This window comes from Puma concolor, chromosome C2 (genome assembly GCF_028749965.1).
Source record: "Puma concolor isolate L17-30 chromosome C2, mPumCon1.1.hap2, whole genome shotgun sequence".
Taxonomy (NCBI): Eukaryota; Metazoa; Chordata; class Mammalia; order Carnivora; family Felidae; genus Puma; species Puma concolor.
Window position 1 is genome coordinate 58,517,370 of NC_141675.1, and position 25,563 is coordinate 58,542,932.

General features: G+C 36.0%; 1 pseudogene; it reads right to left on the reverse strand.

Annotated features, from left to right (window-relative positions):
• Positions 1-24,833: 24,833 nt before the first annotated feature.
• Positions 24,834-25,112, reverse strand: LOC112849966 (anaphase-promoting complex subunit 13 pseudogene; annotated as a pseudogene).
• Positions 25,113-25,563: the final 451 nt, after the last annotated feature.

The window sequence follows — 25,563 nt, forward strand, 5'->3', positions numbered from 1 at the left end:
TTATTGTCAAGAATAGCACATTTTTATAATATGCAGGTCCAACAATACAATTTTATAATTATTGTTTATATAATTGCTCTTTAAATCACATAAGGGAAGGTTGGAGAAGAAATATATAATTTTACTGTGTGTCATACCACCTATATAATTGCCTTTGGTTTTTCATGTGGATTTGAATTAGTCATTGGTGTCATTTCTTTTCAGCCTGAATAACTTGCGTGTCATATTTCTGAGCGCACATGTATGATAGCAAAAAATTCCTTCCATGTCTTCATCTAGAAATGTCTATTTCATCTTCATTTTAGAAAGATAGTTTTGCTGGATATAGTTTTCTTAGTTAACAGTTTTTTTTTTTTTCTTTTAGCACTTTGAAAATAGCATTCTAGTGTCTTTTACATTCATTGTTTCTGACGATAAATCATGCGTTAATTCTCCTGAGGTGACCTTGTATATGTCAAGTCATGATTCTCTTGACATTTTCAGGATTTTGTCTTTTTGGCTTTCAAGACTTGTACTATGATGTGTCTGGGTATGTAGCTCTTTGCATAGATACATTTTGGAGTTTGTTGAGCTTCTTGGAAGTGTGGATTAATGTTATTAACTAAATTTGTGATGTTTTAGCCATTATTTCTTTTAGTGTATTTTCTGTCTCTTACCTTTTCTTCTCTCTTCCTAACAATGATAATAATCCCATTTTATGTTTATTAGTAACTTTAATTCTGTCCCACATTTCTCTGAGTCTCTGTTTGCTTGGATTCATTTTTTACCTTTGTGTATTTCAGATTGCCTAAATTCTACTGATCTATTCCGAGTTTGCTGATTCCTTCTTCTGCCAGCTCCAACATACTCTTACTCATTCTGGTGATTTTTTTTTCATTTCTGTTATTGTAATTTTCAGCTCTGGAATTTCTATTTGGTCCTTTTTTATAATTTCCATCTCTTTATTGATATGCTAATTTCATTCACACATAGTTTTCCTTCATCTTTTGCCCATGGTCATCTTTAGTTATTGGATCTTAATTAAGATTTAAGAGACTTTACTTAAAGTATTTGTCTATTTTTTTTTTTTTTTAATTTTTTCAACGTCTATTTTTATTTTTGGGACAGAGAGAGACAGAGCATGAACGGGGGAGGGGCAGAGAGAGAGGGAGACACAGAATCGGAAACAGGCTCCAGGCTCTGAGCCATCAGCCCAGAGCCCGACGCGGGGCTCGAACTCACGGACCGCGAGATCGTGACCTGGCTGAAGTCGGACGCTTAACTGACTGCGCCACCCAGGTGCCCCAAGTATTTGTCTATTAAGCCCAATATTGGCTTGCTTCATCAGGAGTTTCTGTCAATTTGTTTTTGAAAACTGGATAGTTGGGATATTATAATGTGGTAAATCAAGGAATCAGATTCTCTTCCTTCCCCAGGATATGTTGTCATTGATCTTTAAGACTGAAGTTGTCCATTTGTTTAGTGGCTTTTTCAAACTGGTTTTCAAAAGTTAAGTTCCTTGCCATGGAAGGTCTCTGTTCTGCTATCTCAGGGGTCACCAGTCACCTGTCACAGATGTCCTTAAATGCCTGGAACCAAAAGAAAAAGAAAAAAAGAATACTGCTTTCCCAGTATTTGTAGCTTGGCTTGGAACTGGGGGTAGTCCTTCACTGCTAAGCCAGGCTGCCTACAATCCTGCCTTAGTTTTTCTCACCTTCTTTTGTGGAGTACACAGATCTGCCAGAGACACATGCACAGGGATCTCTTAGGACATTTCTGAGCATGCATCCGGCCCTGGGCATGCACACTGGACTCTGTGCCTTATTGTATGTGTTGTTCCTTCTGAGCCCTTATTACTGCAAGAAGCTTCTTCCTTAGACTCCACATTCCTGGGCTTTTGGAACAGTGTGCTGCTTGTCTAATCTGCTGTCCCCTTCCCTAGGCAGGCATGAGCAGTGTGTATCTTTAAAATTTTCAGCAGACATCACCACCAACATCCAAAAATCCATAGCAGTCCAAGATTGGGGATAAACCAAAGATCAGCCTTTTTTTTTTTTTTTTTTTTTTTTTGCCTGTCCTTCAGGAAACCACCAGACAGATCAAAAGACACAACCACAGTGTTTTAAGAACAAGGCCCATATTAGTCTTCTATCACCAGCAAGCTACACCAGGAATGAAGGCCACCTTCACATCACCACCAAGGGAAGAGGGTGATGGTAAACTGCTGAGTGACAGTGGCACAGTACTCTCTTACTGAAATTCAGCTGTCCTTCTCTTCATTAGGCTGTCACTCGGTTGTTGTGTGTTTTGAATTAGATTACAGAAATCAAAAAAATTGATTTTTTCAGTCTTTGACTGCTTATATTTTTTTCCTGTGGAAGGACTGATTCTTTGAACACCTTACTCAGTTATTTTCTCTGATGTCACTTTCCAAAATTAGGTTTTACTAATTTTGCTGGCATTGAAAATGCAACTGATATGTTTGTATTGATCTTATGTCTAGCAACTTGCTAAAATCCACTGTGAATTTTAGTATTTTTCTGTGTATTTTCATATTAGTAATATCATCTGCAATTAGTTGCAACTTTATTTTTTCCCGTCTGATTCTTATACTTCTTATTTTATAACATTATGCTGTTAATGTAGGCAAATTCTATTCTGTTCAATTCTATTTTCTCTTTGGAATGGGAAGTGAAGTATATACTCCTAAGAAGTGTGAGAGAGGACTGATAGGATCATAGTTTTAAGATAGTTAGAGCCCTGGAGAATGTGTTAAGTAGTCATTATAAAAAAATTGCCAAAATGAATGAATAGGGAAATGTAATAGGGTTTCAGGGCAGAATTTAAGGTCTTATAGAAGATAAAGATCATGGATTTATTCTTCTACTGAAATGTACACTGATGAAATTTTTTCCAGCAATGCTCAGCTGCCCCAAATATAGACTAGGATAAAGTAGGATCAACATTAATTCAAAATATATTTCATGTATGTGGTTGAGGGAACAAAATGAAATATAAAATGTGTTCAATGAGGTAAGTGAAAAAATCTCAAATGTGCAAGTCAGTGTTTTTTACATAGGTTTACTCCCATGAACCATTACCCAGATCAACATAAGGAATATCTTGATAACCCAGAAATATCTGATGTGCTTTTACCCAGTTTACTCCCAACCCATCAGTGATCATTATTCTAGATTCTGTCACTATTAATTAGAATTGCCACTTTTTGAACTTCATATTACTGGAGTTACACATTATATATTATTTTGTATCTGGCTGTTTTTGTTCATCAAAATATCTGTAAGATTCATCAATGTTGGTTTGTGTATTAGTGGTTTGTTTTTAATGCTGTGGAATATTCCATTGTATGAGTAAATTACTATCTATTAATCAGTTACTAATTGATGGGTGGGTTTGCACTTGCTGAGTTTTCTGGGAAGAAGATACTGAGACAGACTTAGATGTGCAAAAATATATTATGGGCTAACCCCTAAAAGAAATGGGAAGGAAGAGTCATTGGACTATGATCTCAACCAGCCCATAAAGGAGGTTCAAAGCAAAGAGAGTCCAATAGAAGGACCCTGCATTGCCAAAAGACGGCTAGGTCCTTAGTAATTCATTACCGGGGGGTGGGGGAGTGGTGGAGGGGGGATTATCTCAAAAGTTTGTAACTTTGGCTGCTATTGCCTTGCTCACATATTGGCTGGATACTGCTCAAAGAAGACCTCGGATAGCATAACTTCACTCAGTTAATTGCCAGGTCAACCCTGAGAAAAGTGTGACATCAGTCCAAAAGCTGAGACGGATTCCGAAGACCAGGAGGTAAGTCTTTGCTTGGAATTGAATCTAAGCAATTATGATTTCGTCTCTTTTTCAGCCAGAGTCCTCCCCTCCCTACTGTCAGTTTTTGACTTTATAAATCTGAAATGATCATTATTGTAAAAACTTTTGATACTGATCAACGTGGTTTATAGGGTAGCTATATATTTATCTTAAAGAAATACTATCTATATCAACTATACTTTAATAATTTAAACAAGGGAAAAAAAGGAAATGAAAAGAAAGGAAAAAGAAAAGAGAAAAAAGAAGAGAAAAGAAGGAGAAGAAAGGGAAGGGTAGGGAAAGGGAAAGGGGAAGGGAAAGGGAACGGGAAAGAAAAGGAAAGAAGTACTGTTAATTTGCAAAGTGGTTGGGCCAAGTTTCCTTACCACAAAAAATGTACAAGTATCTGTTGCCTTACATTTTAATCAACCCTTAGTTTTGTCAGTCTTTGAATATGTTCCTTTGTACTAAAGTTTGCTCATCCATTCATTGATAGGTATTTGAAGTGAATCTGCTATAAATATCCATCTACAAGTCTGCTGGTTTGTATGTGTATGTTTATATTTTTAAGATACTGCAAACTGTGTTTTGATATTACTTGTACATTTTACATCCCTACTAGAAATATGTGAAAGTTCCGGTTATTCCATATTTTTGTCAAAACTTGGTATGATTAATCTTTATAACTTCATCCATTCTGGTGGTGGTATCTTACTGTAATTTACACTTGGATTTTCTTAATAATTAGTGATGTTGAAAATCTTCTCATGTGCTTACCATTTATACTAATTCTTCACTGAAATGTTCATCAAAATGTAGACCATTTATAACTGGGATCTTAGTTTTCTTCATTATTAAATTGGAAAAGTTCTTTACATATTCTAGACACAAGTCTTTTTTCAGATAGATTTTATATGTATATATATTACAAGTGTTTTTTTCCCAGGTCTATGGCTTGCCTTTTGATTATCATAGCAGTGTAATATGAAGAATAATTTTGATAAAGTACAATTTACTGACTTTTTCTTTTATATTTTGTACATTGTTTGTTATATGTCTTTGTGAAACCCAAGGCACTAAGATTTTTGCTGATATATTTATCTTGTAATTTAAGCTCTTACATTTATATTCAGGATTAATTTTGAATTAATTTATGTATACTGTGTGAGATTAGGAATAGAGGCTTTTTTTTTCCTTTTTAAAAGATATCACTATGCAATTTTTCTACCACTTCTTGTTTAGAAGATTATCCTTTCCTGGTTAAAGTGCTTGGAGGGTTTAAAAACAATCAGTAGGGGGATGCCTGGGTGGTTTAGTTGGTTAAGCGTCTGACTTCGGCTCAGGTCATGATGTCATACTCCGTGAGTTTGAGTTCCACGTCAGACTCTGTGCTAACAGCTCAGAGCCTGGAGCTTGCTTCCTATTCTGTGTTCTGTCTCCCTCTCTCTCTGTCCTCCCCCACTCATGCTTTGTCTCTCTCTGTCTTTGAAAAGTGAATAAACCTTAAAAGAAATTTTTTTAAACAATCAGTAGGCCATTACAGGTGTGGTGTAATTTCAGGACTCCTTTGTTTCTTTGCTCTATTTATCTGTATTTATACCATTATTGCAGTGTTTACATTATATCGCTTTATAATACATGTTAAAATCAGGGAGTATATGTCCTCAACATTTGCTTTTCTTTTCAGTCAGCCTTTTAATATCCATATCAATTTTAGAATTTTCTTCTCTATTCCCATAAAAAGAGGCCACTGGGGTTTTAGTAGGGATGATATTGAATCAATATATCCATTCATTTAGGATATAGACAACTTAGAAGTGTTGAGTCTTTTCCCCATGAACAACATGTATTTCTTTCTTTCTTTAGGTCTTCCATATTTTTTCTTACCGATGTTTTATGATTTTGGTGTATAGTTATATAATATCTTTTGCCAGATTGATCCCTAATTAATTAATATTTTTGATGCTATTATAAATGGTATTTTTAATAATAATACTCTAAAACTTCCATTTCCAATTGTTTACTGCTTGTGTATAGAAATATAATTGTTTTGTAATTGGTCTTATATCCTGCAACATTGCTAAATTCACTTATTAGTCCTAGTAGCTTTATTTGTAGATTCTTTCAGATTTTCTGTATTAATGACTAAGCCATCTATAAATAAGCAATTTCAGTTCATCCTTTCCAACATAGATGCCTTGTATTCATGTCTCTTGCCCCAGCTAGCTTGTTCAATAGAAGTGGCAGAATGGAAATCATTTCTTTGTTCATAATCTTAGGGGGAAAGTATTTAATCTTTCACCATGACATATGATGTTTTGTACTTTCCTTTTATCATATTGAGAAAGCTTCCTTCTACTTTGAGTTTGTGGAGAGATTTTTATTACAAGTGAATTTTAATTTTCTCAAATGTTTTTCTCTGGACCTATTGATATTCTCATGTGGTTTTTTCTTGTTTTGTCTGATAACATGGAAAAATTCATTAATTAGTTTCCAAATGTTAGACTAGCTGGGATAAACCCCACTTGGTCATGCTGCATTATTCTCTTTATACATTTTACAACCGAGAAGTGAGATACCATGATATGTCAGGCCAAACATTGAAAGGTAAATGAGGTTATATTAAAATTTTATGGCTTGTGCCAAATTCAAAATTAATTATATGTAACTCAGGATATGAGTAAATTATCTTTAAAATGACATATTACATAAGTCACAAGATATATGAAAGTGTAAGTATTAACTCTTTCACAAATAAAATATAATGATAATAAGTAGAGCAAAAGCCAGTTTTGCACCCTGTTCTGTAGCACACAGATGAATATGTGTAGCACACAGAATAGAATATGAATATACTACATGTTCTGTAGACTCCATGTTATTGTATAGATACCTTTAGTTGGGAAGTGTTATTTGGTGGCCAGAAGCCATGATGACATAATTCTTTAAGTTATTCTACATCTAAATATTTATATGTAGCCTATTCCAAATAAACTAATTGAAAAAAAAAGTAACAAATATGAAAAAAAGTTAAAATAAGAAATACTAAAAATGTCTTAGACAATAACTAAAGTAAAGAATAAAAGGCCTAATGATCACCGGACATCTTCTAGTGAAAGAGAGAGAGAACATTATCTCCCTTATCACTCTGTAATCAGTTTCAGTAATAAAACTTGAATGGTTTGTCTGTGAAAGTGTTTTTTCCCTCTCTCATGCTATTTGCCCTCAGTTACACATCTCTGAACATTTTATTAAATATCCTGCCTCTAATCATCCCCTTCACGCTTCTGAGCAGCCAAGCACCTATATGTTGAAAACGTAAACTTGACTCTTAGCACTTGATTAGTTTCTCCACTGATGCCCGTGTGCGCGCAGTGCCCCCGCAGATCCTGCGGTTATTGTTATGTCATCTCAGACAGCCACTCCGCAGGGGCTCGAGGCCCTGCCAGTCCCAAGCTTCTGCCATTTACCTCTACTGATTTTACTGCCAAGTTCAGCTCTCTGAAAAGAGAATAACCAGCCATGAGCAACATGTTCTTTTTCTGCAGACTGACAGGGCTGCGCTTTAATCTCCTCTTGTGTCTCATAACAGAAGCTTTTATAACGGTTTTTGCTGACTGTCAGACTATTCTAAGCCACCGCTCACTATCCAGTGAGGGGGAGAAGACTTTAGAATTATTTACATTTAGTTGACAAGAAGGATGTTGAAAATGAAACGTATATATGGTAAGATGTTGGGGTATGCTTTAGAATTGGTATTCTGAATGGAGTTTTTTTTTTTTTTTTCTTTAAAACATTCACACATATAGAAGTTTTTTTTGGGGGGGGGATTTAAGGAACACAATTATGGTATACCTCATGAAGTGGAAGGGGTGGATTTTAAATTACTAATTGTGTTTTTTTTTTAATGTTACATAAAATAATTTCAATAAATCATCCTTCTGCTACTCTAGGCCTGACTCCAGCATCTCACCAGCCATCTTTCCTCTTCTTATTATTCAACAAGCTGAGAAAACCATTCTATTAACTGGGTAGAGTTGGATAGTGGAAAGAATACTGAAAATGGTTTAGTATGGTATATATTATAGTGTACAGTAATTGTTTATATGTTTTTCAACTTCACTGGACTTTCTTGGAAGACCAATCCATGACTGGCTTGGTCATGGATTTTCAAAAATCTTGAAAATTTTAAATACTTTTTCAAAAATCTGACATGTAATGTGTTCAGATACTTTACAGGAACTCAATAGATGGTGAATCCATCTAGTCTAAATATAGTATCAAACATCCCCTAAGCACTCACATGTTTGTTAACACTGAGATAGCCAGCTCTAGCACTAATTTTTTTTAATGTTTATTTTTCAGAGAGAGAGAGAGAGAGAGAGAAGGAGAGAGACAAACAGAGCATGAGTCAGGAAGAGGCAGAGAGAGGGGAGGACACAGAATCTAGAGCAGGCTCCAGGCTGCAAGCTGTCAGCACAGAGCCTTAAGCGGGGCTTGAACCCACAAACTGCCAGACCATGACCTGAGCCGAAGTTGGAGGCTTACCTGACTGAGCCACCCAAGGCTCCCTTCTAACACTAATTTTGAGAACTTACTGCTTGACCTCCTGGACAATAGTTTCTTTGGTAAAATAGGAAGCTTTAACTAGATAAGAAGTTATACATTTTATATTTATCCTGCTTATTATTCATATTGTGAAAATAAAGGTTTTTTTTAATTAAGACATCACATAAAATCCGAACTAAGGAAGGTCTCAGTTATGTTTTTCTGTGTATTAAACCACCCCAAATTTTAGTGAATTAGAACAATTTATTATGTCTGAAAATTCTGTGGTTGAATAGACAGTTATTCTCACAGGTAAGATACAGGCTGAGAGGCCAAGACTAGAGGTGAGTGTGGTTGCTCTGCAGGAGGCTACTGACTGGGTGTCTTTGTTTCTGTGTGTGGGCCTCTTCATTTGGCTATTTGGGCTGCTTCATCTCATGATGGTGGGCTTCCAAAAAACACTGTAAGAGACCTGCCCCTAAGTGTAAGAATTTATCAGTTATCAATACTCTCTCTGCTTGTGGCACACTAAGAAATATCCCATTGGGCAAAGCTACTCACATGGCAAATTCTGGAGTTATGGAAGGTGATTTCACAATGGCATGAATAATAGAAAGTGTGATTAATTGGAGGCCACCAAAGTAGCAGTCTATAGGAAGTCTTTGGGAAAACTGGAATCTCTACTTAAACTTTGTAGAAGTTGATCTATCTATACCTGTCTATCATCTATCTATCTATCTATCTATCTATCATCTATCTATCCATCTATTTTAAAGTTTATTTTTTTTTATTTTGAAAGAGAGTGGGGTAGAGAGAGAGAGAGAGAGAATCCAAAGCAGGCTCCACATGGTCAGCATGGACCACCACATGCAGCTCAATTGCACAAGCCGTGAGATCATGACATGAGCCAAAACCAAGAGTCTGATGCTTAACTGGCTGAGCCACCCAGGTGCCCTGAAGCTGATCCCTTTAAATAGACCCTGCATTCTCTAAAATCTCTTTGTCATTACCCTGCCCACTTCAATGTTACATACAGTTACTCGTTTCTGTATGCTTATGAGTTGTCTAATTGACAACTCTACTAAACGATTGCAACAATTTTGATAAGGTCTGGAGTATGTGCTGTTAAAATTACTTTTTCAAAAATCTGACATGTAATGTGTTCAGATACGTTACAGGAACTCAATACTTATTTTTATAAAAGCATTTATAATACTAATATTAAATAATTATTGCCTTAAAAGAGCCCAATTGTCTTGATTCTTTGCCACTGAATTAGTTCTACATGACCTAAAACAACCTACCTTTTTTTGGCAATCACAATTTCCAGTGATTTACTTTTAAAAATCTGATGTATTAATTTATGTATGCTAATAAGGCAAAATCCAAATGTGAAGCTTCATTGAAAATGTATTTTTCCAATTTGCAAGCATATTTATTATATTTAATTTACTCAGCCTTTATTTTTGGTATATAATATAGTGAACCATACATAGTCCCATACTATATGGGACACAGCAAAATTTATACAAATAAGATAGATACTAAAATAGGTATATAAGTTTATATAATTTCACTTACAAGTAAGCAAAACCATGAATCTAGTTGGCTTAAAAATATAATAATCTATTGTATCTCTTGACGAGAAGTCCGGGGTTATGGCTGTGATCCAAAGCTGGCTTAACTGATTAACTAGTGATGTCATCAGAGGTATAGACTCCATTTCTCAATTGTGCATTTTTATTGTTTTCCTTTGTCCTTAATTAAGCTTAGTGCTCTTTTAACTTGTTAATCAGATAGGCATTATATACAGCTTAACAATTTTCAGGTGGAAAAAGAGCAGGGTCCTCTTTTTCTTGTATCTCTTATTTTGGAGCAAAGAAAAATTTCCCAGAAGACAATCAAGTGTGCTTTGTTTCAATATGAGTGTCAAGAAATGGTTTACATTGCTATTCCTAAGCCAAGTAGTAGCAAAAAGAAAGAGAAAAATCACCACAAATGACTTAGATTAATCATTCAGATGAAATGGGTCTTAGAGAATCAACTACAATGGCAATTACCATAAAGTAGCTATTTTTTTTTACAGTTAACCATGTATAAATTTTAATTGTATGGGTACATTTTTGAATAGGAGATAACCTATTGTAATAGAAAAAAAGGAAATCAAAAAATCAGAACTATTCTATTCTAGTTACTCTGTTTCAACAACTTCAGAACCTTTTATTCAAAACCTTTAGTGAGATGTTTTCTTAATTCATGCGGTTTTTTTAACCTTAGATCACAATACATATATTATATATATTGCCTGCCACACTCAGCAGGAATAGGGCAAATCTCAATAACCAAATATATTAAAATTTTGGTGGGTAACTAGGGGTAATAGTGAGTGGTGCCACTCCCATTTCTAGCCCTTGATCCCTGGATCTGGAAATCATGGCTATTAGAGAAATAGCTCCATATAATGGATGTTGGGTCAGAGGACATAAGCCTTCTGGAAAACCTTGTCTCAGCCCTACATGGCATTGCAACCTAGCTGGTGCTGTAACTGAGTCTTCATAAGGCCAGTTAGCCTACCAATCCAGCTGCTTCAGAATGGTGAGGAACATGGGGGAATTCCATGAGAACAGGTCCATTGGTGTACTTAATTTCCTATAAAGTGAATTCCTTATTCAGAGCAATATTATGTGGAATATTATAATGGTGGATAAGGTACCCTGTAAGTTTACAGATGGTAGTTTGATAAAAGCATTAACTGTGGGGAAAGCAATTCCATATCCAGAGTAACTGTCTATTCCAATGTAATCACCCTGCCACCAGGTAGTTGGCTAATCACCTCAGGAAATGGTACCATTTCAGGGGCCAAGTCATAGTTGGTGAATATAAGTCCATGTTGCTAAGCACATGCATAACCTCCATCCCTGTCACGATGGCTATTTTTTCATGAACCAACTGAATGATAACAGGAGTGACTGGGAAAAGAGACTGGTATCCATAGTCAAAGTATGCTATTCAATTGATTATTAAAATCGTCCCCTGCTGAGGTCACCCTTGTGTGAGCATTCACATGTAGCTCACACATCTTAACATTTATTTGCCCATTCAGAGAAGATGATTCACATACTTCTTCCCCTGATTTCTTTATCATCAATTTTCATGTTCTTTCCAATTCCCTGACCATCCAGCTAAACCATCAATCAGCCACAGCCCATGAACTGATAGCATGTTTGGCCATTTCTCCTTCTAAGCATAGTGAATAATCAGGCATACTGCCTGAAATTCCATTCACTAGGAGGATTTCCCTTCACTACTGTCTTTTACAACTGTCCCAGACAGGGGCTGTAGTGCTGTAGCTATCCATTTTCAGGTGGTGTTTGTATATCATGCAGAACCATCTTTAATCCATACCTAAGTCTTCTCTCCCTCTGTCACCTGATCATAGGGAACTCCCCATGAGCTGTAAGCACAGGCTGAGAATGAGATAGAAGTGTAAAGGAGTGGGGACTATGGCCATCTGGGCCATTTTTTTCATGTCACTTACTTATGCCTTCAAAGCCTACTCAACCTGATTATATATATCATTTCATTTTGGTCATAGACTTTTACTGTGCATGCTCAACTTTATGGCGTTGTGTAGTCAGATAACACCCTGTTTATGATGAGTAGCTCAGGTTTCATAGTAGCTTGGTGTATAGTCAAGCATTCAGTCTATACTAAATCCTAGTAGAGGCCAAGAGCTGTTTCTCAAAGGAGTATTTATCTGAAGATGACGGTAAGGCCTTGCTCTACAATCCTAAAGGCTCATACTAAGATTCACCTATAGGGACCTCCCAAAGTTTCCAAGAAGCATCTCTATCTGTCACTGATACCTCAAACACCATTGGGTCATATGGCACAAGTGACAGAGCTGCATGCACAGCATCCTGAACCTGTTGCAGAGCTGTGTCTTCTCTGGGTTCCATTCAAAACTAACAGCTTTTGGGGCGCCTGGGTGGCTCAGCCGGTTAAGCGTCCGACTTCAGCTCAGGTCACGATCTCGCGGTCCATGAATTCGAGCCCCGCATCGGGCTCTGGGCTGATGGCTCAGAGCCTGGAGCCTGCTTCCAATTCTGTGTCTCCCTCTCTCTCTGCCCCTTCCCCGTTCATGCTCTGTCTCTCTCTGTGTCAAAAATAAATAAGCGTTAAAAAAAAAAAAAACAAAAAAAAAAACTAGCAGCTTTTCAGTTGCTCAGTAGATGAGCTCGGTCACTCACCAAACTGAGTAACATGTTGTCCCCCAAATCCAAACAGGCCCACTAGGTATAGTACTGCCTCTTTCTTGGTTGTGGATGGATTGGATGCAACAGATTTCCTTCACATTAAGAAACGGTATCTCCAACATGTCCCACACCACTGGACCCGTAGCAATCTCACTGCAGTAGAAGGCCTTTGAATTTTAGTTGCATTTATATCTCACCCTCTGACATGCATATGTCTTACCAATGTTTAGAGTAGTTGCTACTTCTCTTTTACCAGGTCAAATCAACATAGAAAGACAATCAAAATACCACAAATTAAATTATGACACAGAGGTCAAGCGTTGATACATTCCTGAAGTAGTATAGTGAAGATAAATTTCTGGGCTTGCCAACTGCAAGCAAACTATTCTGGTGGACCTTATGGACAGGTATGGGGAAAAAGAGACATATCATTAACTATATACCCAGGCACCAAGGGATGTATTAATTTTCTCAATCAATGAAATCACATCTGGTATAACAGCTGCAATTGGAGTCACCACCTGGTTAAGCTTATGATAGTCTACTGTCATTCTCCAGGATCCATCTGTCTTCTGCACAGGCCAAATAGGTGAGGTGAATAGGAATGTGGTGGGAATCACCACCCCTGCAATTTTCAAGTACTTGATGGTGGCACTAATCCCTGCAATCCCATCAGGGAGATGGTGTTGCATTTGATTTATTATTTCCCTAGGTAGAGGTAGTTATAATGACTCCATTCAGCCTTTCCCATTATAAAAGCCTTTACTCCACAGGTCAGGGAACCAGTATAGGAATTTTGCTAACTGTTAAATATGCCCATGCCAATTATGCATTCTAGAATTGAGGAAATAACCACAGAATGGGTTCAGAGACCCACTGAGTCTACTACGAGATAGACCTGAGCTAAACTCCATTGATCACATGACTTCCATAAGCTCCTACTCTGATTGGAGGTCTGCAGTGACATTAGATCTCCTGAAATCAGTGTCAGACCAGAGCCAGTATCCAAATTACCCCTAAAGGTCAAATTATTTTTTTTCCCTAATGTAGAATTACCCTGGTCCAAGGCCATAGGTCCCTTTGTAGAAGGCTGAGAGAAAGAGTGCTGTTATAAATGCTCTGTAGTATACTGGGGTCCTTCCTCAAGGGAAGCTTGTCTCCCCTCATACAAGGAGTCTAGATCTATAAACTGGTTCAAGTCTGAGAACTGATTGAGGGGCCCTGACTTTCTGTTTTCATGATTCAGGCTAGACTTTCGTTCATTTCACCTAAAGCTTTTCTGCTTCTACAGATCAAGGAAGAATTTAGTAGGCTTTCTATCTATTTCACTTCTATGAACAATGTGATTAACTAGCCTAAGCTGCAGGTCTGCACATGCCAGACTTTCTGGATTCCAGAGCCATGAGTTATAACTTTAAGATGCCTTAAATTGTAAAAGCCTCTCTTGATCTTAAAGTAGACAAAATACTAAATATAGCACCGATGAAACATTGTAAATGGTTTATCCTATTTTTCTTGGATTTCAGAGTATGAAAAATGTGGTATAAATTAGTTGTAATTTTAAGATTTATGATTAAAAATTAAACAGCTGTTAACTTAGTCATTAATTATTGAGGTTGATATTGGTTATTAATTTAACATAAAATTTGTGGAATAGTAAATATTTTTCTTTCGTATACTGACACAAACCAGATATATTCATACATCTCTCCTAGTTTGCTTATCAAGGGACATTTCATTGTTGACATAATATTATTAGGGTAATATGAGACATTTTACCCAAACAAATAAGTTCATAAATAATTAACTATTGGAAACTTATGGAACTTTTCATAAAATGTTAGCATACACTGTAATATGCATGTCATATAAAATGCTAAAAGACTGTATATGCTAGCAACATTTTTGCTAAAACTTCTTATTATATTCTGTAAAAGTATTTTTTCATGCTTTCCATCTAGAAACTAAAAATATATAAAAAGTTAAATTCTGGGGTTTCTAGCACTGTTTAAGTGCCATGGCTCTAGGAAAAAAAGTTATAAATGAGAAAATCTCATGTTAAAGTCATTCTACCTTGTCATTTAGAAATACATAATTCGAATTTTATGCTTTTATCATATTCTTACCTAGTTAGAGACATTGTTGTGCTAGATATTTACTTATTTTATCCACTACTCGAGAGTAAGGATTTATTTAAATGGTATATTGAATGTGAGGTTAACATAAATTGCTTAATGACTGAGACTTGATACTTGTATATAAGCAACTCATCTAATTAACAGAAAATCAGGATGTTACTTCAAATAGGTCATTTAAAATGGGATGTGATCTGGGAAAAATTCCTGTAATGTGTTATTAATATAAAATTATACAATTCTTTTGCATGAACTGTAGCTATAGTTAAGTTATATTGGATGTCTTTTATCTTTTATATACTTTAGAAAAGTTTTATTAGTTCTAAGAAAATAATCTTTAGTGTCTAGCACAACAGATTCTGAAGATAAAATATTCATAAAATAACTTTTTTCCCTTTTTATCCATCTCTCTTCCTGCCCATCCACATTGCTATTGTTTATGGTAGCACATCTTTCACTTCGAAAGTATCTATCTAGTTACCATTTTTTTTTAATTTTTAAAAATTTTCTTTGGGTAAATACCCAGTAATGGAATTAATGGATTATATGGTAGTTCTGTTTTTAATTTTTTTGAGGAACCTCCACACTATTTTCTATAGTGACTGCACCAATTTGCATTCCTATCAACAGTGCACAAGGGTTCCTCTTTCTCCATATCCTCTTCAAACCTTGTTATTCTTGTGTTTTTGACTTTAGCCCTTCTGCCAGGTGTGAGGTGATATCTTATTATGATTTTGATGTGTATTTCCCTGATGATGAGTGACATTGAGGATCTTTTCATGTATCTGTTGGCCATTTGTATGTCTTCTTTTGAAAAATGTCTATTCAGATCTTCTGAACATTTTAATTGGATTATTTGGTGTTTTGTGGTGTATAAATTCTTTATATATTTTGGAGATATCATTTACAAATATCTTCTCTCATTCAGTAAGTTGCCTTGTCATTTTGTTGGTGTTTTCCTTCATTGTGTAAAATAAAGTATCTTTTTAATCCATGAAAAGGAGTCACTGGAAGGAGCAGTGGTCCTGTGAGCAGTGACCTCAGGTCTGAGTATTGGAGAAGGACTTCCATTAAGACAGTGTGAAGAAGCTGGTGAGTCCTTAAACACATATGTGCACGCTCACACACACAAAATACAAAACTGAATAAACTTGCCAAAAGCATCCTTTCAGGTTTTGCAAATTGCTAAAGGCAGATAACAAATTGAAAGGAGTCTATTCTTTGAAAAGTATTAGGGATTTGGGAAGGAACAGTGCTCTGTGCCAACTTGTGTGAGGTTCCTCCCACCGAGACTGCAGTTGGTTGGATCACAAAGGTGGAGGCTGCAGGGACAAGGATAAGACAGGAAAGAGAGCAGAACCTTCTAGAAGAGGGAAAGTGATTTGTGGTGGGACACAAATCCTCGTGGTGTTGTCAGGTCTAAGGGACAAACTTGGTAGAACATTAGAATGTGGAAAAAACAGTTTTGCTGCCCTAAGATAGCAGTCTCAGTTGGGGTAAACAGAAGACTGACAAAAAACTTAGCAAGAAGATTCTAGGAATGAGAGCCGCAGAAGGGATGATAATATTTGAGCATAAGCTCTGCACAAACCATTGACCGCTAGTCTATGCAGCCACTAGTAAGCCAGGCTAAAAAGTAATAATAATATGAAAAAGAAGAAAAAGGAGGAGGAGGAGGAGGAAGACGAGGAGGAGGAGAGGAAAAGAGGAAAAATAACCCTGAGCAGAGACATCAGCAACTATACATCATGAAGAAGACACATTCTGAAGTTCCAGTCTAGGTAAAAAAATAAGAAATATAAAACAGAATACAGATATATTATGTGCATTATGCCATATAAAATTTCCAGTTTTCAATGGAATGAAGGTGATTCAAATGATAAGACATGCAAGGAAATAGAAAAATGTGACCCATACTGAAGAATAAATGCAGACAGTAGAAACTGATTCTGTAAAGACATAGATATTGGATTGAGTAGTCAAAGACCTCAAAGAAGTTATTATAATACACTTAAAGAATTAAAGCAAGTCATAAGGATAACAACTCAACAAATAGTGAATTTCAACAGAGAAAAAAAAAACTGCAAAGAAAACCAAATGGGAATTCTAGGGTTAAAAAGAACAAAAACAAAAGTGAAAAATTCAGAAACTGACTCAGCAGTAGACATGATATTGCAGAAGAAAAATCAGTGTACTTGTAGGATGATCAATAGAAATTAGTTCATAAAACAGAGACAACAGATTGAAGTAAAATCAACAAAGCTTCAGAGACCATGTAACAATCTGAAGCATTACATCACAGATGTAATGAGAGTCCATGAAGGACAGGAAACAGACAAAGGGACTGAAGAAAAGATTGGAATAAACCATGACTAAAAACTTCCTAAATTTGATTTTGAAATCACATCATTACAAATAATTTCTGTAAACTCTCTGACCCTTGAGGAAGTGGAAAATAACTCTTTATGCCTTAAGTGCCCACTACCTATAGCGACTTTCTTTCAAAGTGTGGAAAGGAAGGGGGAAAAAGAAACTTTATGGTGAAGAAACTTTGCAAACATTACCTAAAGCCAGGTCATCAAGGTTAATATCAACAGTAGTAAATCATATTGATAATCTATACCTTTAATATGATGTGATAAAAATGATAATTTATCTCTGTGATCTTTTTCCTCAAGATACATTATTCCAGTCAAATCATGGGAAAAACATCAGACAAATCTCAGTTGAAGGACATTTTGCAAAAGAGCTGATCAGTAACTTGAAAATGTCAGAGATCAAAAATAAGAAAAGCCTAAGAAATTGTTAAACCAAGAGGCTCAAAGGAGACAGGACTACTAAATGTAGATATCTTGAATGGGACCTTGAGATAACCAGAGAACATTAAAGAAGCACTGAGGAAATTTAAATAAAATTTGGACCTTAGTTAATAATAATGTGTCAATATTGGCTCATTATCTGTGACAAATGCACCATACCTCTATAAGATTCTAATAATAAGGAATACTGAGTGTGGACTGTAGGCAAAGAAAAATTGTTCCTCTATCCTCCAGGGTCTTCCAACTGGACTAATAATTAAATTTAAATGAGACAGATTAACAGAAGAAAAAAACCCAGTGCTTTATTTTGTGCACACAGAGGTTCAATAATGAAAATGAGACCTAAGGAAATGAGCAAGGTAGGGAGTTTTTAGACAATGAGACAATAAATTTTTGAGAAATGGACAGGAAAAAGAAAATAGGTGTTTGGGAGCTTTAATTAGTAGGAAATTTTAGGCATAATTTAGGCCGAGGTAGTAGATTTGAAAAAAAATAAGGTTTGTTTTCACAGCTTTCTTGGCTTTAAAGTTTCTACCTCTGGTGATAAGGATCTCTTTTTTACTTATTAGGACATGTGGTGTATTTTTCATATGAGAGTTTTCTATTTCCTGTTTTCACAGGGATAGAGGAAGCTCTGAGTGTTCTTGCATTGACGGTTTCTTAAGTAACTTTTATTTACAATAATATGTCAAGGTTGCACATTTTGGAACGGCCTGCCCTTGACCTCTATAGGGCTATTTGAGAATTCTCTGTACTATCTTCCCCAATGTTTTTTTCAAGCTAAAATTCATCTAAAGTTAAAAGTTCATTTTTAAATGGAGGAAAAAATTGACCTACAGGTCCAAGCATCTCAAAAACATAACATAAACACAGTGATCCACTTCATGACAATTATATTCAAACTGCTGAATGACAAAAGATAAGCTTTTGATAGCAGAAAAGAAAAAAAAGAAACTTCATTACGTATAAGGGAACAGGAAGTGATTAACACCTATTAAAGGTTTTATATCCAGAAAAAGTATTTATCTTCATAAATTGTCTTCTGAAATTTAGATTAAAGTAGTATGATTGGTTAACTGAAAACACTCATATTACTTGTGCCAAGAAGAATGGAAAGACCATATATTCCTAATAATGAGCCTTGATCCAAAAGAAGTTTAGGAAGTTAAATATTCCCTTAATAAATCTTGCAAAACTTTGGTTTGTAATATGCTTTTTTCTTTACAAATTCTGCCCTCCTCACCAAATGTCTTCAACTAGATTGACATAAGGAATAAATGTACCTTAAAAAGAAATAGTCACTCTTTTAAAATATTACTGCATTACATTTCTCCCAATTCAATACTATTTTGCAGTTCTTTTTCATCAGACAAATGTAGATAAAGGAAAAGTAGAAATCAATTAACCCAGCTTGTATTGTGCAGACAATAGAGAATCATTAGGTTCTTTAGAATAAAAAATGATAAGATAAGAGGTACTATGGAGAGATTAATCTAATAGTCTATGTGTATGGGATAAATTAATGAGAATCAGTTAATATAGATCTGTTAAGAAGTAATTTTGTGACAATACTAGAATGACCTGATCTCTATAGACAGATAGAATTATAAGGAATAACAGATGTTTTACTGGATTCAAAAAATGGGGTAAAGAATGTTTAGAACAAAATTAAAAAGAGAATGAGTGATAGGAAAAGCAGGAAACAGGGTACAGATATTAGTATGCAAAATTCTCCATGATCTGATCCCAAATAACCTCTCTTGCCCTGTACTTACTCTCCTTTACTCAAATCTGGTGCTCCTGCCAAACAGAATTATGTGCTGTGTTCTAATTTATGTCATGAACTTGTCATCTCTAAGGACATTTACTTGAGACATTCACTACACTTTTCAGTACACAGTACTGCTATGTTCAACTGGGTGATTCATTCTTTTAGTAACATTAAATAGGTATTTATTAAGTTACTACTTGAAGGAACAGTACTATATTCTGTGTCTGACAGCTTAGTAGGGAAGTACTGGTAAAAAATGGTTTTAGTAGAACATGGCCAGTGAATCATAAAGGTATGTAAAAGCCCAGTGCAAAGGCTCCATTGCTATTAGGTGGGCAAAGACCAGTGAGCCTGGAGACAAAGTAAAAGAATAAGGAGAACTTGCTTCAATGAAAATAAGTTAGATTTTACCCCTCAAGGTCCATTTTACTAAATTTGACTGATAACAAATATCACGAAGTCTACTTAAGGAGAGTATGTCTTTTGGGTGCCAGGTGGTTCGGTTAGTTAAGCATCCCATTTCAGCTCATGTCATGATCTCACCATTTGTGGGTTTGAGGCCTTCATCGGGCTGTCTGCAGTCAGCACAGAACTTGCTTTGGATCCTCTGTGTTGCTCTCTCTCCACCTCTGCCCTGCCCCACTCTTTCTCTCTCTCTCTCTCTCTCAAAAATAAATAAACATTAAAAAAAAAAAAGAGTATGTGTCTCATAGAGATTCTGTGTTGATGAGCCTTTGAAGAATTTTAAACAAGGAAAATTACATAATCAAGTTCGGATGTCAGAAGCTTTTTTGGAGATATATAGAAAGAATTGAGGGGATGTTGACTTTAACAGCAGTTGGAATACTTGAGAGAAATAATTTAGACATCTAGAATTGTAGGACTGAAGATAAAAGGTGAAGATTTTTACAAAATATGAGAGGTTATTTGAATGATACGAGCTCATTGAGAATTTCATTGATCATCTTTAGACAGAAGGGATCTCTCTCATGAAACCTTGCATCTTGTTTATGCAGCTTACAACACACTGCTAGAGATGATCCTTATTTGTGTACGTTTTGCATGACTGATATCTTTCAGACACACGTGCACATACACACACATGCACACACACACGCACGTCTCTGTGCTTGTGTACAAACATGCTTATATGTATTAGTTTGTAATTACTTTGTGGCTGTGAGATCAGACTTATCGAGAAATTGTGTTGTATCAAGATGTTGCTCAGCTACTACTCACTGAATACTTGAATTAACTGAACTTACATGATTATAAGGTAGCTATTAAAAGAAAACTTTGATTGAGGGTAGGTCTATGTAATAGACTAGAATTCTGCTTCAGGGTTTTGTCTGAGTCACTATTCTTTTTTAACCATTTTACCCTTTTTTCCCCAAGTATAAAATGGGAATAATAATGGTTACCTGCCTCAAAGGGTGTTGTGAAGACTAGCTAGTTGACAGTTTTAAACTATTTTGAAGATGGAATGTACTATAAATGCTCCAAGGAAAGTTTTTAAAAGCACAATGGAATAAAACCCTTGAACCATGGCATTAGGAAAGTTAGTATGTCTTTTAGGCTGGCAATCTTCAACCGATAAAGAATTCTATGGGAAATTAACTCCACAACATTCTTTATTTTCTTGCCTCTTTTCTACTTTCTTTTGTAGCTAATATCTGGCTAGTGACTGAATTCAATAGGAAAGTTCCAGTTATGCCATATTTTGAAATAGATGTTACTCATAAAGAAAGAAATGCAATGAAGATTATAAAATGGTCATTAATCACACTGGAAAATGTAGTCTCTTCAGTATAGCACTGTATTCAGAATTCACCAGAACTCTTTTAAAATTCACTTCATCATTAGGAATTCAAGGATATTTTGAAGTTGTCTAGAAGCAAATGTTCATTTTTGTGTGGAAATGTACTTTAATAATTTTCCTAAAACATAAATATCAGAACTAGGTCAGAACTTCATTTTTCAAAACAATTGCTTGTTTTCTTCCAAATGCCAAATGACATATTCAAAACTCTGAAAAAGAAATTATTTCCTCTAGTCGGTCTTATTAAGAATATTTACACATTTACATACCCTAGTTAAAAACAAAAATCCGCATGCATATAGGCTAGAGCAGAAGAACTGTACACTGGGCAATTTTTGTGCTAAAGAAATGTTTATAAATGAAACAAAATAACCAAGTTCATGTGTGCTTTAACAAAGCTGAGATGCATCCTCACCACTCTAGAAACAAGCAAACCAAAACTCTTAAGATTAACAACAGGAACAAAACCCCCAACTTCCTATGACATATCATTTAGCCTTGTGAAAGGAAGATATCCTGCTGTTTGCAACAACGTGGATCCACCACAAGAGTGTTAAGCTAAGTGAAATAAGCCAGACAGAGAAAGACAAATACCACATCGTACCCCTTACATATGGAATCTAGAAAGAAAAAAATCAAAGTCGCAGAAACAGAGAGTAGAAAAGTGGCTGCCAGAGACTGGGTGGGGCGCAGTGGGGGGAAATTTGGAAAGGTTAGTAAAAGGGTACACTTTCAACTATAAGGTGAATAAGGTCTGAGGATCTAATGTATTACATGGTGACTATAGTTGGTAACACTGTATTGTATAATTGAAATTTGCCAAGACAGTAGAATGGAAGTGTTCTCTCTCACAAAAACAAACATAAATACCTGAGGTGATGGAGGCATAATTAACTTGATGGAGCGATTCCTTTCACAATGTATACATATAGTAAATAATCATGATGTACTTATTAAATATCTTACAATTTTGTCAAGTATACCTTGCAGGGGTGAAAGGCCAAAATGTGCTGCCCTGAGTATGCCTCAAAATGTGCCACCTTGGCGTATTGATTATTTTAAATAAAAGTTGCTTAAAAGACAGCCTGTGTAAGGACACTAAGACCCCCATCCATCCCCCTGAAAGCAGGAAATAAACTCCGTTTGTGAAAGGTATTTCTCCTGTACCGTGAGATACATGTACAGAGACATCCTTGTCCCCAGAGATAGGAAATTCAGGGCCAGAAGGCCTTATAAACAACCCTTACTTTTTACTAATTTTCTATCCCAGCCCAAATTCTGTTTAGAATTCCTTGCTTTGGGGCACTTGGGTGGCTAAGTTGGTTAAGCATCCAACTCATGGTTTCGGCTCAGGTCATGATCTCATGTTTTGTGAGTTTGATCCCTGCATCCGGCTCCACACTGCTGGTGCAGAGGCTGCTTGGGATTTCTTTCTCTCTCTCTCTCTCTCTCTCTCTCTCTCTCTTTCCTCTCTCTCTCTCTCTCAATAAATAAACTTAAAAAAAAAAAGAATCCCTTGCTAATCGAAGCTCACAAAGTTGAGTTATATTTTCCCTGTCAATTCCTCACAGATTTATTGTATCTTTGTCTAAAAACTATAAAGCTGCCTGACTTGGTAATTTCTTTAATTCTCAATTTCATTATTGGGTTTCTGTGCTCATGTAATAACTAATTGTGATTTTTTTTCCCTCATGTTAATCTGTCTCATGTAAATTTAATTATTAGTCCAGCTGGAAGACTTTGAAGGGCCAAGAAAGAATTTTTCCTTTTCTTCAACCTCAATAAAACTAAAAAAAAAAAAAAAAAACAAGTTGAAAGTCAAAGAACTGAAGAAACCTACATTCTGTAAGTGGAGGACAGTGAGGATATACAAAGAAGCAATGGGATAACTATAATAGACTTGAGTTAGGTAAACTAGATGCAGAATTTAGAGAATTAGATAAATAGACTGCAAGGTTACTGAGCATGTCTGTGTTATTCACCACCGTATTTCCAGCACCTGTAATGGTTTCACCCTATAGTAGGAACTCAATCAATATTTGTTGAGTCAATAAATAAAGAAATATGAATTTGTACCTTGAAGTGGTAAGCAGTATAGATCAATTGTAGCTCCTTAAGCAGCAGAGTGGCAGAATGAAATGTGTTTATAAAGGTTATTTTGGCAGTGGTTATATGAGGTGACACCAGAGGAATAATCACATGGCACCGTTGACGGAACCATTTCTATGGGAGTTTGCTTGACTCAGCCATGTTTTGAACATCTCATCATCTATGCTTTCAAATGCAAGAAAATTCCAACATTACGGATACTATCAATTGAATCAATCTGACATTTATGCTTTACGATATCTTGCTGAGCTATCACAGGATTTGCATTATACATAAGCAGTGAACCAAGAAGGAAAGGCTTTGTATCCACTACATTTGGCAGCAAAGCTATATAAAACAAAGCTCTTCTACATTTGTATTAAAGTTGACATCAGGGTGCCTGTGCCTACAGAAAATGGAAGGCCAAAAAAGAAAAGGTATTTGCTCTTGAATTTTATTTTATTTATTTATTTTTCACTGTTTCTAGTTTTGTTTTTTGTTTTTTGTTTTTTAATGACAGTCACAGAAAGATAATACAGGACCTCTTTCCAGAGTTCACAACCTAGATAAGAAAGCAAGAGCTATCACTTAATGGAGGCAAATTATTCCAGGAGATAAATGCCCATGAATGTGCTTTTCAAAATACAAGTCCTTATACAAATGCTTAACTAAATGCTGACTTTGCGGTGTTTCCATTATATCTGAAAGGCTTTGAAAAATACAAAATCGTGTGATTGGGTAAAACCAGTGGTCCAGCTAGCCAAAGATCCTATCCAGTGGCACCAATAACCACTGGGAAAGCAGAGGTAACTGCCAAATAATTTTTAACCCATGAATTTATCCAAAGTTTGAAAATACTGTGGGAAATCTTAGGAATCCCAGCAATCAGTGAATGGGTCATCCATATACCCAGTAGACCTGCATGTGCTATGCACGGCCACTCAAAATGCCTCTCACAGTAGCAGCACTTGAGAAGTCAACAATCTCCTGGCATCTGGTTTTGCCCTGCCCTCTCCTATCTTCAATCACCAGTGTCAAAGGACACATATCAGTAGTTGGAAAGCATTGAACTCTGATAATAAAGCAAAAATCAGAGGTAAAGGCAAATGTTTAACCAGTCACATTCAAACACAAGCTAGTGAATGAAAAATTTTAGGTTCAAAGGGCCAAATACTCTGCATTCTGGAGAAACCTCCATTTAAGTTTCTCATTCTGGTGAGTATGTTCACATTGCACTTTGCTGCCACAAACTGAAGGGGTGTACATTTTTGGTGTAGATTTATCAATTGAAGATTTGAATTAGGAGACAAAGAAAATATTTTGTATTCATGCATTTTAAAAATATCCATCCAAGGGGGCACCTGGGTGGCTCAGTCAGTTGAGCGTCTGAGTTCATCTCATGGTTCCTGAGCTCGAGCCAAGAACTGGGATCTCTGCTGACAGCTCAGAGCCTGGAGCCTGCTTCAGATTCTTTGTCTCCGTCTCTCTCTGCCCTCCCCTCTTTCCTCTCTCTCTCTCTCTCTCTCTCTCAAAAATAAATAAACATTAAAAAAATAAAAATACCCATCCATGGGAAAGGAGCCAAGGGTTAGTTTCCTATGGTGGGGGGTTGGGGGGTGGAATGTTCTCATGGAGATACTATAAAGCTATGTCAGTTCATTTCCTGTTCTTTAACAGATTCTGCGGTGCAGCTGTTGTCTTGTTCAGGTTCAGGAAGCTCATTCAGAAGTATTGCAACGTCCCCATGTGGCAGCTTGTCTGTTGCCAAGCATCGTCAATCAAATCCAAGACCCCTCCATCTCTCTGGACCTCACTGTCCATTCTCCTGAAGCTTTAATCTTGTTAAATTGGTGCCAGATCCAGTGTTGCACTCTGCTCTTGAATTTTAATCTTAAAACAAAATGAACATAAATAAAACCAAGACAAATGACAAAAATAATAAAACATAAATATTCTTCACTTTTATTATAAATATGCTTGTCCACATAGAGCCTAATTTTGAAAACATCAAGAAGCAAGAGGCTTATTTTTCAAATATTTGTTTTGACAATGAAGAAAAAGTCAATATGGGGAGGCCTGGGTGGCTGTCGGTTAAGCATCTGACTTCGACTCAGGTCATAATCTCCACGTTCGTGAGTCTGAGCCCCGAATCGGTTTCTCTGCTGTCATTGTGGACCCTGCTTCGGATCCTCTGTCTCCCTGTCTCTCTGTTCCTCCCTTGCTTGTGCACGTGCTCTCGCTCTCTCAAAATTAAACACACATTAAAATTAAAAAAAGGAAAGAATTACTTTCTACTTATTCTAGTTTTATCTCATTTTCCTATTTA